This window comes from Cydia fagiglandana, chromosome 6 (assembly GCF_963556715.1).
Source record: "Cydia fagiglandana chromosome 6, ilCydFagi1.1, whole genome shotgun sequence".
In the NCBI taxonomy this organism is placed as follows: domain Eukaryota; kingdom Metazoa; phylum Arthropoda; class Insecta; order Lepidoptera; family Tortricidae; genus Cydia; species Cydia fagiglandana.
Window position 1 is genome coordinate 3,357,204 of NC_085937.1, and position 15,417 is coordinate 3,372,620.

The following is a 15,417-nucleotide window of genomic DNA, read 5'->3' on the forward strand; positions in this document are numbered from 1 at the left end:
AAAGTAACTCTGTCTTTCTGTCCATCTGTCTGTAACCTTTTGACACTTAAATCGCTGAATTTACAATTACCTACCTAAATTTGGTATGGAGATAGAGTTAGACCAAGAAAAGTCTGAAGAGCTTTTGATAGCCCACGCAGTGCAAGTGTTGTTTTAAATGTCAAACTTCTATGAAATTATGACTTATAAATGACACTTGCACTGCGTGGGCTATCAAAACCACTGCAGGTTTTTCTTGGTCTAACTCTATACCGTAGAGTTTCGTATCTTCGCCTGGGTTTTGACACTTTTCAAAAAAATCTCTCAAATTTGATAACATTTTAATCCGTTTAGGCGAAAAAACGTTTTTTAGTATTCCTAACTATCAGTATACAACACTAAAACTTTTAATTTCATTGGTTAAGTTGGTAATAAATGGCCCCAAAGGCTATAGGCGATGTTTGGGTATTTTTCCCAATCTTCGCCTATGGCATGCCTTGCCGCTAATACTTACTTTTCTGTGACTTACACATGTTAAGTCGTATCTCCTTGGAATGTGCTAATATACTATGAACCTTAACTACACCAGACGAGGCATATATTTAAAAAACGGGGTAGTAGGCGAAGTTTGGTAACGGTTTGAAGTTGTTTTCATACATTTTCTATAATGAAGCTAGGGCTGCCAAAAATTTACCAACATGCCAAATAAAGGGGAGTAATGGTTTATAAGTTAAAAAATAATTATTTTTAACAAAATTGTTTAATTGTTGTAAAATTGTTGTTATTGTCGTAATTGACATCAAATCAACCTTATTTACACAAAGTGAGACATAAAAATACCTAATTAGTACCTACTCAATATCGGTAAGAGTAGAAATAAACATTTGCATATAGCGTAAACTAAAATAACCAAACATAAGAAAATATTTAAATTTGGGAACAAGTAATGTCATCCACTAATGAATGTGGTACAAAAAATTTGTCAACCCTAGGGGTAGGCGAAATTTGGCAACAAGATGGACACAAAGTACCCTCACCAATGTTTTATCCAATTGTGACTTCTAAACGTAAGCTAGCCATTAAATAATAGTTTCATATGAAAAAGAAATAGTTATAGGATATAAACATGTAAAAAGTTTAACATTACCGGGTCCGTATCACCGTTTAAAACTGAAGTTAAAACACTGGTTTAAAAAAAACGAGTGGTCGGCGTCGCGAAAAAACTTCACCAAAGGTCAACTGTGTGAAGTTAGCCGCAGAATGTTCGAAGAATCTTGACACCCGTAAAAAATACTTTGTATTTAGCAGTTTTATGTAAGGCTTACATTAGAAACATTTTGTTAATGGCAACTTATGTCAAACTAGGCGAAAATAGGTAGCGCAGGCAAAGATACGAAACTCTACAATAAATGTGTTTTGTTTTACAATCCATAGCAGCATTATCAAATTTTTATTTGAATGTTACCTTTATTTGATATATACATAATATTTAGTTAACCTTTTAATTGAACCTAATTTAAAGAGTTTAATTAGCTTTAGGGAAGCCTTGCTTATCTTACAAAAGCTATCTCTGCCCAATTCACCGTAACCATATTAAAAGCTTTGTCCTTAGCAAAGACAAAGACCAAAAATTAAATCCCACCGCGAACCCATGTAAATTCCTAATAATGTTAACCCTTTCTATTATCACCTGAACAGTGTTGCCACCTCAGCTTTTCTAAATCCCAAACAAACAGACGGTAGCTGGCAACACTTCCACAGATACATGCAAAAATATTAGAGGGTCGATGAACGTGACTTTGCATGAATTTGGGAATATTTTGCGTGAAATTTTGGCAGCATTGATTGTTTGTTCGCTTTTGACATTGTAATTAGAGGCTATTAAAGAATTTGATTAAATCAAGTGAAAATTTAAACAATGTTTTTGTGATATGTTTATATTAAACGTAAAAAAAACCTCTGTTATTGTGTATCAAGCAAATGAGTTGAGTTTTTTTTTTTTATTATTTAGGATCACCAACAGACAATACACCAAGAAAAAAGAATCAGTAGCTTACATAACATTAAAGGTAGACGTTTGTCCAATTATAGGTAACCACAGCTTGCTCCAGTATCTGAGGACATACAATATAGGTACATAGGACATTTAGACTTAAGCTATTTATAAATAAAATTTAACAAATATATATATATTTTTTTAAATAGAAGAGAATTATGTATAAATAAATGAATTAATTAATTGGAATACATTCGCGCACTTATTGGAAGTAATAGACGGTTTACCCAAATATCAACTTAAATATTTTCATTGATTACTTTCACCATTTGATTCATTAATTCAAACCGGATTTCAAGCACGCAAACAATCCAACAACACCCAAATACTCATTGTGCCAGTTAAAAACAAAAGTCATAACAAACACGGAAGCCCAGTTCCGAGTTTTTACAATTTCATGGCGCTAATGAGAGCTATTGACTCAGCGAAAAACTTAAAGAGTAACTCATTTGAATACGTACAATCCGTTATTCACAACTTTTATGGTACAATACAATCGAATCGAGACTTTGTTGCATGATATTACAGTTTAATTTCCAATGAAACGTAACGATTTGTACTCTCTTTTATAAGTTGTCGGTTTGTTGCGTGTTTACGCATTAATATTTTTACAAAATGTACTGGCTGGTTATACAAAGTGATGCCTTATTGAATATACTGTCATCTCTGTTGTATTATCTGTGGAGGATAACGTGTTTTATCGCGTTCGAAATTAGAAATTCTAATTTATATTTAGAACATATTATTTGATATTCCTGACTAATCGCACTTGTTAGTAGTATAGATATTGTGTACGATGTATATTTTGAATGTACTATCAGCCAAAGCCAGAGTCGACCAGTTTCAAAACAGAGTCGCTTGCAAACGTTGATTTTGGACTTGACCCGCCCCTAATTTGTTGACCAATGAGAAACAAAGATCCTTTTTTTGTTAAGTAACTGTCATTTTTCACAATCTTTACGTAGCTTGCACGTGTTTTGTCAAGTATCTTGCACATCTAAATCGCTAAAAAAGGTGGCTAGAAAAAAAGCCAGTCGTCAAAAGATTTAATTTTAGAACCGAAACTGCGAGGTAAGGAATTTGAGTTGGGTCATTAGAATGCATGCAATTTTAAGTGAGTGTAGCCAGATGTTTCTTGGTGGTTTACTTACAGTATAAAAAAGCTACTCCTTTCGATTTCCTATTCATTGTAAATTGTACCGTATTGTTAGGCACGTTACGTTTATATTAAAAATTTAGAGTTGCTGGTCAAATATCTTGGACTGCATTTGAAAACGATGTAGCATGCTCAACCATCGTTGCACCCGATGCACAACAAATGTTTTATTGACTTGTCGGCTATTTAGCTTTGAGAATGTAAAACAATATCAGTTACAATTTACGTTCGAGTAGTAATTGAATGCGGTCGAAAAATATCTACGCGGACAAACTGGTTAAATATAAATGAACGGGATCCTATCTCATCGCATAATAATTGATTGTCATAATGTAATGCTACGCATAAATCTCTTTTCGCATATTTTTTCTCCAGCTGAAACAAGAAGTATTTTCCCAAATATTTTGCATAGGTTGTATAGAATAGGGTAGGTTAGGTTAGGTTTGTGTTATAATTTTTCAGAAATGTTAATATTTCCAGCACAATAACAATTATGAGAAATGAGTTTTATGCGTAACATTAAATTAGGACAATCAATTATTATGCTACCCAATATGGACCCTAAATGAACTCGACTTTATAGTTAAATCAGTAAGAGCGTTCAACTATTGTCGCCTAAACTGATACTCGATTGTATTGGAATATGGTCGGTAATATTAAAAGAAAAGTAGTTTACAAGTGTCCTTTTGCGCATCTTTGGAGTGGCGTTATAAGTTATACTATTTCCTACTTATTTCTCTACAAAGCTATCAACACCATACGGGGACTAACATATTTTGAGCTTCCTGTTCCAACAGTTGGTACTAGTCCAGGGCTCCAAAATATTAGGGACGTTCACTATAGCGTGGGGGTTTTTCGTTGGACAGTCAAGCATCGAATAACTGCGTTTACCTGCTGGGGTCCTAAAGGACATGACCAGACGTTGCATTTCAAACAGATGACCGATACCCATACACATTTTTTTACAAAGAGCTTCAAGAGAAATTTTAGTGGTCCGCCCCCAAATTTCATTGGTGGACAAAAGCTGACGAGCCTCGGGCAGATGTTCCCGCTTCAAACAAAATGCGCCTTTAAGGTGGTCGACTCTGGCTTTGGGCGATAGTACCTACTACTCGTACCATGTGTGATAAATAAACTATTATATTTCTATCTATCTATCTACACTTCTTGGTGTACCTACCTTAAGGTACCTACGCCATTGGCTATAACGTCCAATTTTTATGACTTAATACTTAGCTTTCATACTTTAGTAAACCAATTTAGTCCGCAGAAAAAGGCTAAATTTGAATCTCGCGCCGTGTCTACTGAGACTATACATTTGCAAGGTTAAATAATAATAGTAATAAGTGCCAGAATACGACTTGAAAGTGAATTTAATTCAATAAACTTTAGTGCTGTAATTATGCCTAAAGACTTCCTCCATCTGCCGGATTAAGTGTGAGGATTAATGGCATCGGTCTACCATTCTCAAATACTTGGCAAGAGGAAATACGGATTGTGTGAAAAATGTGCAGTCTTGCCAGCAATACATTGTGTTAAAGTCGACTGTTATTAAGACATTATTGTATTTTTGAGTATAAAAAGGATAATTGTTATTTTGGCGTGACAGCAAACAAAAATAAAAAAAATAGGCTTGTTTTATATATGTACCTGGCTGATTTTTTTTCATTATATTTTTAACGTTGCCAGTGTGTGGGAACACAAAAATCAAGAAAGGTACAAATTAAATTGACGGATTAAATATATAAAGGTTTCTGTAATCTGTAGACGGGTTTTAGAGTTATACCAAAAAAAGCAGTGCACGCAGTGCCAGTGTTATAGACTTTTCTTGGTCTAACTCTAGTTATATTCCCATAGAAGTATACAATAATAAAGTTACAGCCTTTTCACCCTCACCAAATTTCACATCAACAGATAAAAACAGCCACAAAAATATCAGACCAACTATCAATACCAACTCTCCTGCGGCTGGCTTAGCATAAAAAACATTCTATCACAACATAAGCAATTTTTCTCCATCCAATAACCATAAACACAATTCCTGCTCACTCCACAACTCACCCTAAGCGGGAAAAAGAGAAAAATATGAAAGAAAAGTAAGTAAAAGAAGGACAAAGGACGAATAATTTTGCTGAAGTCTGCCACTCGAGTTTCTCTGTGACGTTACAGCAATAAAATAGTGCAATATTTACTGCAGTTTTTACGCTTCACCGCTAAGTTGAATGTAGTTTTGTTGGTTTTCTATTTGTAACTTTTACTTGAAGCTTGCGGTTCTTTTACAGCTTCTAGAGATATAACTTTGAGGCTTCAGCAAATCTAGAGTTTTAAGGAGTGCTAAAGTTTGAGCTGCTTTGATAAACTGTCTTGTTGTTGTATTCTGATTTGCGCTCTCAATGAAATAGTTTCATTATACTTATATTTGTTTATTCCATTAAATTTAAAATTTCGTTAGACATACTAACATTAAAATAATTTTACTTTTTAGACTCACGTGTTTGTGTCACTCGCGCGACATTTTTCGGAGTGCCTATAAATAAATGATTTCTAAAATAAAGTGTCAGATATTAACTTAAATATACCCAAGATTTAATCCGAATTTTAAGGCTAGGTTACTTAATATGAAACTTTTGAAATTACACTCTTTTTCAACTTCAAAACACAGCGAAATGGTTATCTTTCGCTACAGCTTGAATTTTCTCACCTTCGCAAAATATTAAAAAATATCTCTAAAAAACCGGTATTCAATAAAGAAAGGGAAAAAAACCGGAATGAGGCGAGTGGCGACACTCAAGTCGTTTAACTGTCGTTGAGAAGCGGAATTATGCGGAGTTTCGCACTTTGCAAATTTACAGGGGTTTTTAGACGCTTTAGCTGGCGTTTTTTTCATAATTAATACTTTTTTTTCGTGTTGCTTATTTAGAGTGGTGTGCTCTTTTATAAGGATTTCACAAGAGTTTACTGTTAAGCGTCTTTATTTGTTTAACTATAACAGGTCCACTTCTCGAAGTACAAAAAAAATGATAAAAATGTTCGCTAATTTATATCCCTCTTTTTAACTGGCAATAAAACGTTTACTTAATCGTATCATTTTGTCATCAGTTTGATTATAAATACGATACGTCCTATACCCACCTAGTTTGGTCAGGGACTGTCTCATTTCAAACATTGATAGAGAGAGTCACACTGTTTTTGTCGAATAGCACCCAAAAAACTAAACTCATAGTGACGAATTGGGTTTGCCAGACTCTATTTTATTGATAAACACAAGTAAAAAAAGTAATTACATATTTAATATCTTTCATATGAAACATACATAAACATCGCACTTAGGTCAACAATTTACTTTAAAATCGACGAGCCTTCCACAACTTATGACCCGCGGTATGGTATAAATAATAGCCTCATTAAAATAGATCGCGTTCAGTATTTATTGACGTATTGCGTCATTACGCAGCTTTCAACACCTGCCATCCCCAGGCGGGGTATTGTGGGAGTGCGAGTATAGGAGACCAATTCTGATTCAGTACTTTTTTAAGGTTACCTTATTCACGCAGGTACAATGGTGTCAATAGGCAACTACAATGGTGTCAATATTTAGGCATCTCGCTCTTACTTATTGGTACGCGTTGGATGCTTAATGACAAGACTTAAGATCGTCTCAAACCAAGATGAAAACTTTAAAAAATTAATAAAATCGGTCTGGCCTGGTCGGTATTAACCCTGCGTGACCCTGCCTATGAAGCCGGTAGTCCTGGGTTCAAAACCGGTATAGGCATTTTTTTGTTTAATGAGGAAAGACAATGTTCCTTGGGTGTATGGGTGTTTTCTATGTATTATTTGTATATTATATAGATACTTAAGTATTTGTATATTATATATATATTGCTGCCTGAGCTGGGTAGCCACAACACAGGCTTAGCAATTTGTGTAAAGGAGTCCTATCATATTTTTTTATTTATTGTAAAAAGCAGAATCAGCCCCCATAGTGGTTGGACGCCGAGTGGTGATGAGATGCTTTTATGTGACGTTGATAGCGTCATTAATGTCAGATTAATTGTCACGCTAGATAAACTTGATGATTTTGACAATTGTGAAAATACAGTACAGTCACCTGCAATAATACGTGCCTCGTCAAAGGCCGCGTAAATATGTGACACCCTCTCATGGCTCTACAAACAAGATCGTGTCAGATATTTTTGCGGCCTTCGTTGTGTAACATATTATAGCAAGTGACTGTACCTAGGCGTAGATAATATTTTATATCCGGGATCTAAAGAATATGAAATCACATCATAAAGCGCTAGACCTTGTTTAATTCGATTATCATCTAATATTTATAGCCAAGATACTTAATTTGCCAACAAACGACAATCGAAAAGAAATAAAACGTATTAAAATTTAATATCCCTGTAATGAATACAGTTAGAAAAAGACGGGTAGTTTATCTCGCGTGCGAGATACTGTCTCGCAACTCCTGTGCTAGGCCGGCCAATGCTCCAAAATTATGCCAGTATTCAAAAAATGTTTTTTTGTCATTTCCCCTCAAAGTAGCGTACTGATTCAATACCCTGTATAGTTGTACACCTATTAGGCATGTACTTACAGTAAAATTAAAACTGTACATTAAACATATATGTGATAAAAAACTGTACATTAAACACATTATAACGTCCATACCATAATTACATCTGCGCATTCAATATTCTGCGGCGGGGCTATCACTCGTTGCCCCGGATTAGTGGATCGTGCCCCGAAACTAGATGATTGCTGATCACCCGCCATTTTAATCTATACGCAGCCACCGCTAATTTGGAACTATTCATTGAGATAATGGTAATGCAAGTGTAATATCTAGTGTACCGGGTGTGGCCTGTAATATGAGCAAAAAATTTAACTGTAGGCTGTACTCCTCGTTACCAGCATTATTTGTTCAGCGACTTTTAAAAATAACTTGTGTTTTGATTTTTGATACACTTTAAAGTTTATTCCAAGACGCAATGTATTGCGAATTTTGTTATGTTTGTAAGGCGTGACAAGCAACGTCAATCACAATGATATGGCGTGGCGTTGGCGTCAATTGAAGATAATATTTATTTTGTATGAAAAATAGCGAGTCTAAATACTTCATAATTTTTAAAAGTTGTTGAACAAATGTGTCACCGAGGAGTAAAATCTATGTTTTAATTATTTGCTCATGTTACAGGCCACACCCGGTATTAGAAAGAGCATGATAAGCTATTGCTAGAGTTGGTGGAGATGCTGGGATGATCTTAATGTCATAGTCTTAAAAATATTGTATATCCTTTTTAAGTCTTGCAGAGTAATACCCTTATTCATAAAACTTTTGGCAGGTACAAGCGTAAATCACTTTACCTAAATTACTTAATGTATCTTTCTTACATAAAGTGAAAATTACCGATTAAGATAAACGGTAGCTAATTGAGATTGTTTGTAGCGCGTTTATGAATAACGCCATAGGTGTATAATTAAGTTTGACGTCTATATTCATTAAACTCAAGCTTAATCAAAATATTATTCCCCATTGTTGAATTAAACGTAGCCAACACAAGGCCTATAAATTGAAAAGGTCTTCAATAAACCAAATGTAAACAGGCTATCGCACTGTCCTTTCAATTTTCACACGGACGCAATGAATAAATCATTCACATTCGGAACAATGGGAGGCGTCATTTAGAAAAACAATACCTCCTTCGGAGCGTGAACGCTGAACGCTGACATTTCGGACAATGTACGACCAATGAACCGTCGGCGAAACGGCCGAACGCCGAACGCCGAATTTACGATTCGGCTTATCGTCCACGGTCCCTGTAATTCGATGATTCCAATTTTATTGTTCACGCCTCCGGTGTCGGTGAATAAAACGGTAATGAATTTCTTTTTTTCTTTTACATGGTATATGAAGTCTTTGAGGCCAGACGGTTTTTAACTCGTTTGATTTCGGACAGTACGATTTCTAAGTACGGGAAATATACCTACATATAATACTTAAATGTTGTAGTGAATGTTTCGTGTGAAAGGAAATGTTTTATTTCCATAAAATAATCGACAAAATTATAGTTTAGGGGGTAGGAGCCATTATTGTCGGTATTAAAATGTAAAACAAACGGGTGAAATAATTTGATGACTAAGTCAATGTATTTCGACTGGCAAATAAGTCCACTAGATTTGATTACGCGACACTATTGGTTAAAAGCATTTCATGTATGCTGTTGCCGGGTTTTATATCATCATCATCATCATCATCTCAGCCTATATACGTCCCACTGCTGGGCACAGGCCTCCTCTCGAGCGCGAGAGGGCTTGGGCTATAGTCCCCACGCTAGCCCAATGCGGATTGGGGACTTCACATACACCTTTGAATTTCTTCGCAGATGTATGCAATGCAGGTTTCCTCACGATGTTTTCCTTCACCGAAAAGCGACTGGTAAATATCAAATGATATTTCGTACATAAGTTCCGAAAAACTCATTGGTACGAGCCGGGGTTTGAACCCGCGGGTTTTATATAGTGGAATGTAATATTTTTTTAAGGGTCAAAAATTTAATGCTTTATATTTTAGAAAATGGATATGCTCGCAAAGTAGGGAACTTTAAAATAAAGCGATATATATTGCAAATAGCCATAAAGGAACTCATACAAGTTGTCATACAAGTGTCATAATATATTTTAAACTAAGGAATTTAGATAAAAATACCTAGGTAGCATAGCATAGCTTCTTCGTGGAACAATCATGAAACAGTATAATATACTATACTAATATACAGTATAATTGGACAAAATATTATTTTGTCCAATTTACAAACTCACCAAAAATATGATGTGAACGCAACTCAAACGGCTCAAACGCAAGTCCCAACTATATGAAAGTATAATTCTTTATCCAGCTGAAATCCGGCAAATCCTCAATTTGTTTCGCAGTTCCGTCGGGGCCCAATCTCCGGCCCTCATTTTTAAAGCATTTCGATGAAGCGCTGTCTGCTAGGCATGTTCAGTTTAAATCTTTCAACTAAAAGTCTGTGTATCAAAATTGGTTACCTATACGTTCAGGATTTAAGGTGGTTCGCTTTTCATACAAAATTCAATCAAAGCTCATTAAGTAACTACACACTATTAGTACACAAATATTTCCGCATTTATCTTCTTTCGAATATTCGTTTGCGCGAAATTAACAGGAAAACAATGTTTCATACATAAATCATGCAAAAATCATAGTTAACTTTTCATCAATTTTACGTATGTGTGTGTCACAAATGCCGTGTACAGATACATTTGCGACGTTGCCATACCATTTCCGACGTTGCCGGGCTGACCACGACTCGAATTTGGAGTGCCGTCATGTTTAGTGCAATTTTGTTGACACTGATATTTGACAGGTAGTTAATTGACCTAAGCGAGAAGTTCGTCAGCTTAGCTAAGAACTATCATGGCGTGTTATGCAAACAGTCGCTTTTTTGCTTGCAAACGGAAGATTCCCGGTTCGATCCCCAGTCATTGTATGCTGGAACATAACTTTTTGTATTTTTGTTACACCTAAATTTCGTATTGTTTTTTTATTTTTAATTAATTTTTCTTATTATCATACATCGATTATTAAGTATGGGCTACACGTATTCTTTTATTTTTACAAAGATAATTAGAATTTATACTCTACCTAATCTCTCTGATTTTTACAATCAGGACATCCTCACTGCAACAAAAACCGGGCAAGTGCGAGTCGGACTCGCGCACGAAGGGTTCCGTGCCATAATGCAAAAAAAAAAACAAAAAAAAGCAAAAAAAAACGGTCACCCATCCAAGTACTGACCACTCCCGACGTTGCTTAACTTTGGTCAAAAATCACGTTTGTTGTATGGGAGCCCCATTCAAATCTTTATTTTATTCTGTTTTTAGTATTTGTTGTTATAGCGGCAACAGAATTACTATTACGGTTCGTGAGATACAGCCTGGTGACAGACGGACGGACGGACGGACAGCGAAGTCTTAGTAATAGGGTCCCGTTTTACCCTTTGGGTACGGAACCCTAAAAACCTGATAACACTGAGTATGTGGGGGAAGCGCTGCTGGCCTAGCGGAAAGCAATTCGGAGGTCGCGGGTTCTAACCCCGGCTCGTACCAATGATTTTTCGAACTTTTGTACGAAATAGCATTTGATACCTATTTATACACCGATACCTATTTTTCGGTGAAAGAAAACAATGTGAGGAAACCGGACTAATCCAAATAAGTTTACTCTCTGGGTTGGAAGGTCAGGGCAGTCGCTTTCGTAAAAACTAGGGCGCATGCCAATTCTGGGATTAGTTGCCAAGCGGAGATTGAATATCTGGGAGACCGACCAAAGCTTACAAAACATAAAAACTCAAAAATGCGCGTTTTCTCATAGACCTAGCTAAGAGATCAAACCCCTTATAGCAAATTTCATCGAAATCGTTAGAGCCGTTTCTGATACCATCCAAATATATAAATAAATAATTATATATCTAATAATTGCTCGTTTAAAGGTAAGATAACACAAAGGAGAAACAAAAAGAAATTACCTACTCGCACCAGTCTTGAACCCCAATCCTCTTGCACGTATTTCCACGAACATACCGTTACGCTATTGCAACATACTTACGTTGTGTGAAATTGTCTACTACAAGGATCACGGAAACACTGTTTGCATGTGTGAGTAATAGTAGGAAAAAGCGTGACAGCAACACTCCGTCGAATTAAAAAGGTGGTTTTTGCACAATGAAGTATTCAATGTTTATTTTAATAGTTCAATATTTACTTAAAGAGTGCGCGAAACATACTTTTAAGTTTACAAATACCAAGACCATTTCACAAAAAAATTAAATCTGAAATTTTGCAAAAGTGGTGCCATCTAGCGAGAGTTAGGTTTTGAGTAACCTAGGCGAACCACCTTAAGTTAGACCTATATTAGGTACGGTCAGCCAAGAAAGTGGTCTACCATTCAATCAGATCAATCAGATGATAGAGTCGAAAAGTGGTAAACCGCTTTCTTGCCTGACTGTACCTATTTATAAATATTTTTGGACTTGGCAATAATTCTAGGGAACAACAGTTACGTTTCTCCTACGATTTCTACAACAGCGAAGCACTCTCGTACCTAAACTTTTATTTATATTGCCTTTTTCGCATTAATATACCTAGGTACCTACCTAGGTAAATACCAGGCGTGGCTCACTCCGCGAATTTCGTCGCTTTGCTACAGGTAGCTAAAAGTACATCCGTTCCGCCCCAATTTTGGGGAAAGCCATAAGCCGCGCGTGGCGCTGTCGCCACCTAGCGGCCATAGCTGTGCTGATCGTAACAGACGCGTTTTGTTAGAGAGTGCGTCTTCTGTACCGAGTACTATTATTTATTCTGTGCTAATACCATGCGTGAGACATTCTGATTGTGCCCAAGTTGTACCTATGGCTACTAGAGGAGGTAGTCACTACCTAATTAGTTAGGTCTAATTAGATTGTAGCATCTAAGTCAGACGATTCGTTGTTTCTATCATGTCAATATCAAGAAAAGGTTTATGAAATCCGAATGACTCTCCAGGACGGAGAAAGTTCTAGATCGATCGGCAGCTTAACAGTATTGTGTGGCTACGACCACAATATCGGGTTGTAAAAGGTCACATCTATAATCGATTTGTATGGCACTTACTTCTTTTTGGAATACGAGTTATTGCAAAAGTTCAAGTTGACTGCGTTGAGAGTTGAGAATGTTGAGATGTTGCGAGCAAATTGAAACAAAGAAATAACGATTAAGCTTTTACGTACCTACGTATATGTAGCTTATAGGTTTTGAAAATGGAACAATTTTATTTATGTTAAGGTGAGTTCTAGGTTTACCTATAATAAATAAAATAAAAATAAAAAAGCCTTTATTCTACCATAAATATGAATTTTCAATAACATTACAATAATAACTAAGTGATTTCATAATAAATAAACTGTCAATATTGTCATATAATTTCATGCATTTCATGTCACTCTTAATGATTATTTTTTGTTAATACACGTATTTATGGAAGTCGCCTCTGCGGCGTAGGCCTCCCCCAGTCTCCTCCACTCTTCTCTGTCCCTAGCCAGTCTTCTCCAAGTAGGACCACCTATTTTACGCATTATATCTTCCCTGCGTTTTAGAGGTCTGCAGTTTTTTCTTTTGCTGCCTCTCGGTTGCCAGTCAATTACTCTCCTGGCCCATCTGTTCGTGTCCATCCTGCACACGTGTCCAGCCCATTGCCATTTCAAACTTCTGATTCGCTTAACTACATCTGTAACTTTTGACCTCTGCCTTAAGGTTTGGTTGTTCACTCGGTCAGAAAGCTTGATGCCTAGCATGCTACGTTCCATTTTCCTTTGATGAATAGCCAATTTTGTTTCGTCCTGTTTACGTAGAGACCATGTTTGACATCCATAGGTGATGCAGGGCAGTATCACTGTGTCGTAAAGCTTGCGTTTTAGTTTTGTTTTAATCTCCTTGTTTTTCATTATCTCTTTGAGACTCCAGTATTTTTTCCAGGATATGGCTATTCTTCTGTTTATTTCTTTTTCTGTTAGGTCTTCGAAAGAGATGGATTGACCTAAGTAGATGTATTCTTTAACATATTCGATTATTTCTTCGTTTACTAATATAGGATGTTCTGCGCCATTTGTTATGATTTTCGTTTTCGACGCGTTCAATGTTAATCCAACCTTTTTACTTTCTCTTGCGAGATCGTTTAGCATGTTTTCGAGTTGTTTGGGATTCTCAGCGAACACTGCAATGTCGTCCGCAAATCTGAGGTGACTTAAACTTACACCATCTATTTTTATGCCCTCGTTTTCCCAGTTGATGTTTCTGAATATCATTTCGAGTACCGCGGAGAATAGTTTTGGTGAGAGCGGGTCTCCTTGCCTCACGCCTTTCTTAACTGGGAATTCGAGTCCTTCTTTCTCTAGTCGTATTTGGGTGGTGCATTTAGTGTAGATGCTATGTATAATTTTGACATACTTTGTGTTAATCCCTTGCTGTAGTAGTGCGTTCCATATTGCACTATGTTCTAAAGAGTCAAAAGCTTTGGTAAAGTCTATAAAACCAATGTATAGAGTCCTTCTGTATTCTTTTGATTTTTCTATTAACTGTGCTACTACGTGTATGTGGTCGATAGTTGAAAATGTTTTTCGAAAACCTGCCTGTTCAGGCGGTTGGTTTTCATCCAGAAGCCTTTCTATTCGTTTGAGTATTATTTTAGAGAATGTTTTATACATGTTCGACATTAGGCTAATAGGTCTATAATTGTTTAAATTGGTCCTATCGCCTTTTTTATGTAGTAGGGTGGTAATTGATTTTGACCATTGCTGCGGTGTCGTTTCTTGTTCTATCACACTGTTAAAAAATACTTTCAGTGGGCGTTGTAGGGGTTCTACGATGGATTTCAGCAGTTCGTTTGTTACGTTGTCATCCCCGGTGGCTTTGTTGTTTTTTTGTGATTTGATACTGGATACAATCTCTGTTGTAATTATTTCTGGGATGTTTTCTTCGTTGTATGCTTGATTGTTCATAATAATATATTGTTTAGGGTCGAAGATTCGCTTGTAGAGTAGAGTTGTTGATAGAAACTCGTTGCTTCTTTTAAAATTTCAGGACGTCTAGAAATGGTTCGCCCGTCCCTGTCTGTCAGGTTGGTTGCCCAGTTTAATGACGTGTTTAGTTCTTTAAAAGCTCTATTTATGGCTCCTGCTTTTTCTAGGTGTCTTCTGAATGTGTTTTTCCTATGTTCCCTTTTCTCTTGTAGGATGTTTCTATTTATTTGCTTGCTTATTCTACATACTTATTACCTATAATAAGTATGTAGTAAGTATTACCTTATATTTATGCTAAACTTCAAAACATACAAACTTTCAATGCTGACAATATGTTTAATTTCTACTTATACTTTAACTATTGCACTGGACATTTTATTGTTACTTTCAATCCCGGGAAACTAATTAATATCACCACAGAACGGTCGAAAATTGTTAATACGGTACGTTTAATCATACAAAACGTAATACCTCGGATCACTTTGCCCCGCCCTCTTCAAAATCCCTAAATTCCAATTACTAACTACACATGCTACGACACGTCTGGCTCGGTCAAACAAAACACTGCAATCTGATAACTAGAGATGCAACGGATAGTTGTTTGGCCGGATACCGGATACCGGATATCCGGCCTGGACACTGGC

At 36.2% G+C, this 15,417-nt stretch overlaps 1 protein-coding gene and 1 long non-coding RNA gene across 7 annotated transcripts in view; one reads left to right on the plus strand and one right to left on the minus strand.

Moving 5' to 3' along the window:
• LOC134665019 (uncharacterized) overlaps nucleotides 1–720 on the minus strand; it is a 452,571-nt gene extending 451,851 nt beyond the window's left edge. The window contains exon 1 of the long non-coding RNA XR_010098332.1: nucleotides 253–720. This is a non-coding gene — a long non-coding RNA (uncharacterized LOC134665019). The remainder of the gene's footprint in view (nucleotides 1–252) is intronic.
• LOC134664971 (uncharacterized) overlaps nucleotides 1–15,417 on the plus strand; it is a 574,567-nt gene that overhangs the window by 427,970 nt on the left and 131,180 nt on the right. The gene's annotated exons all lie outside the window — the stretch shown is intronic.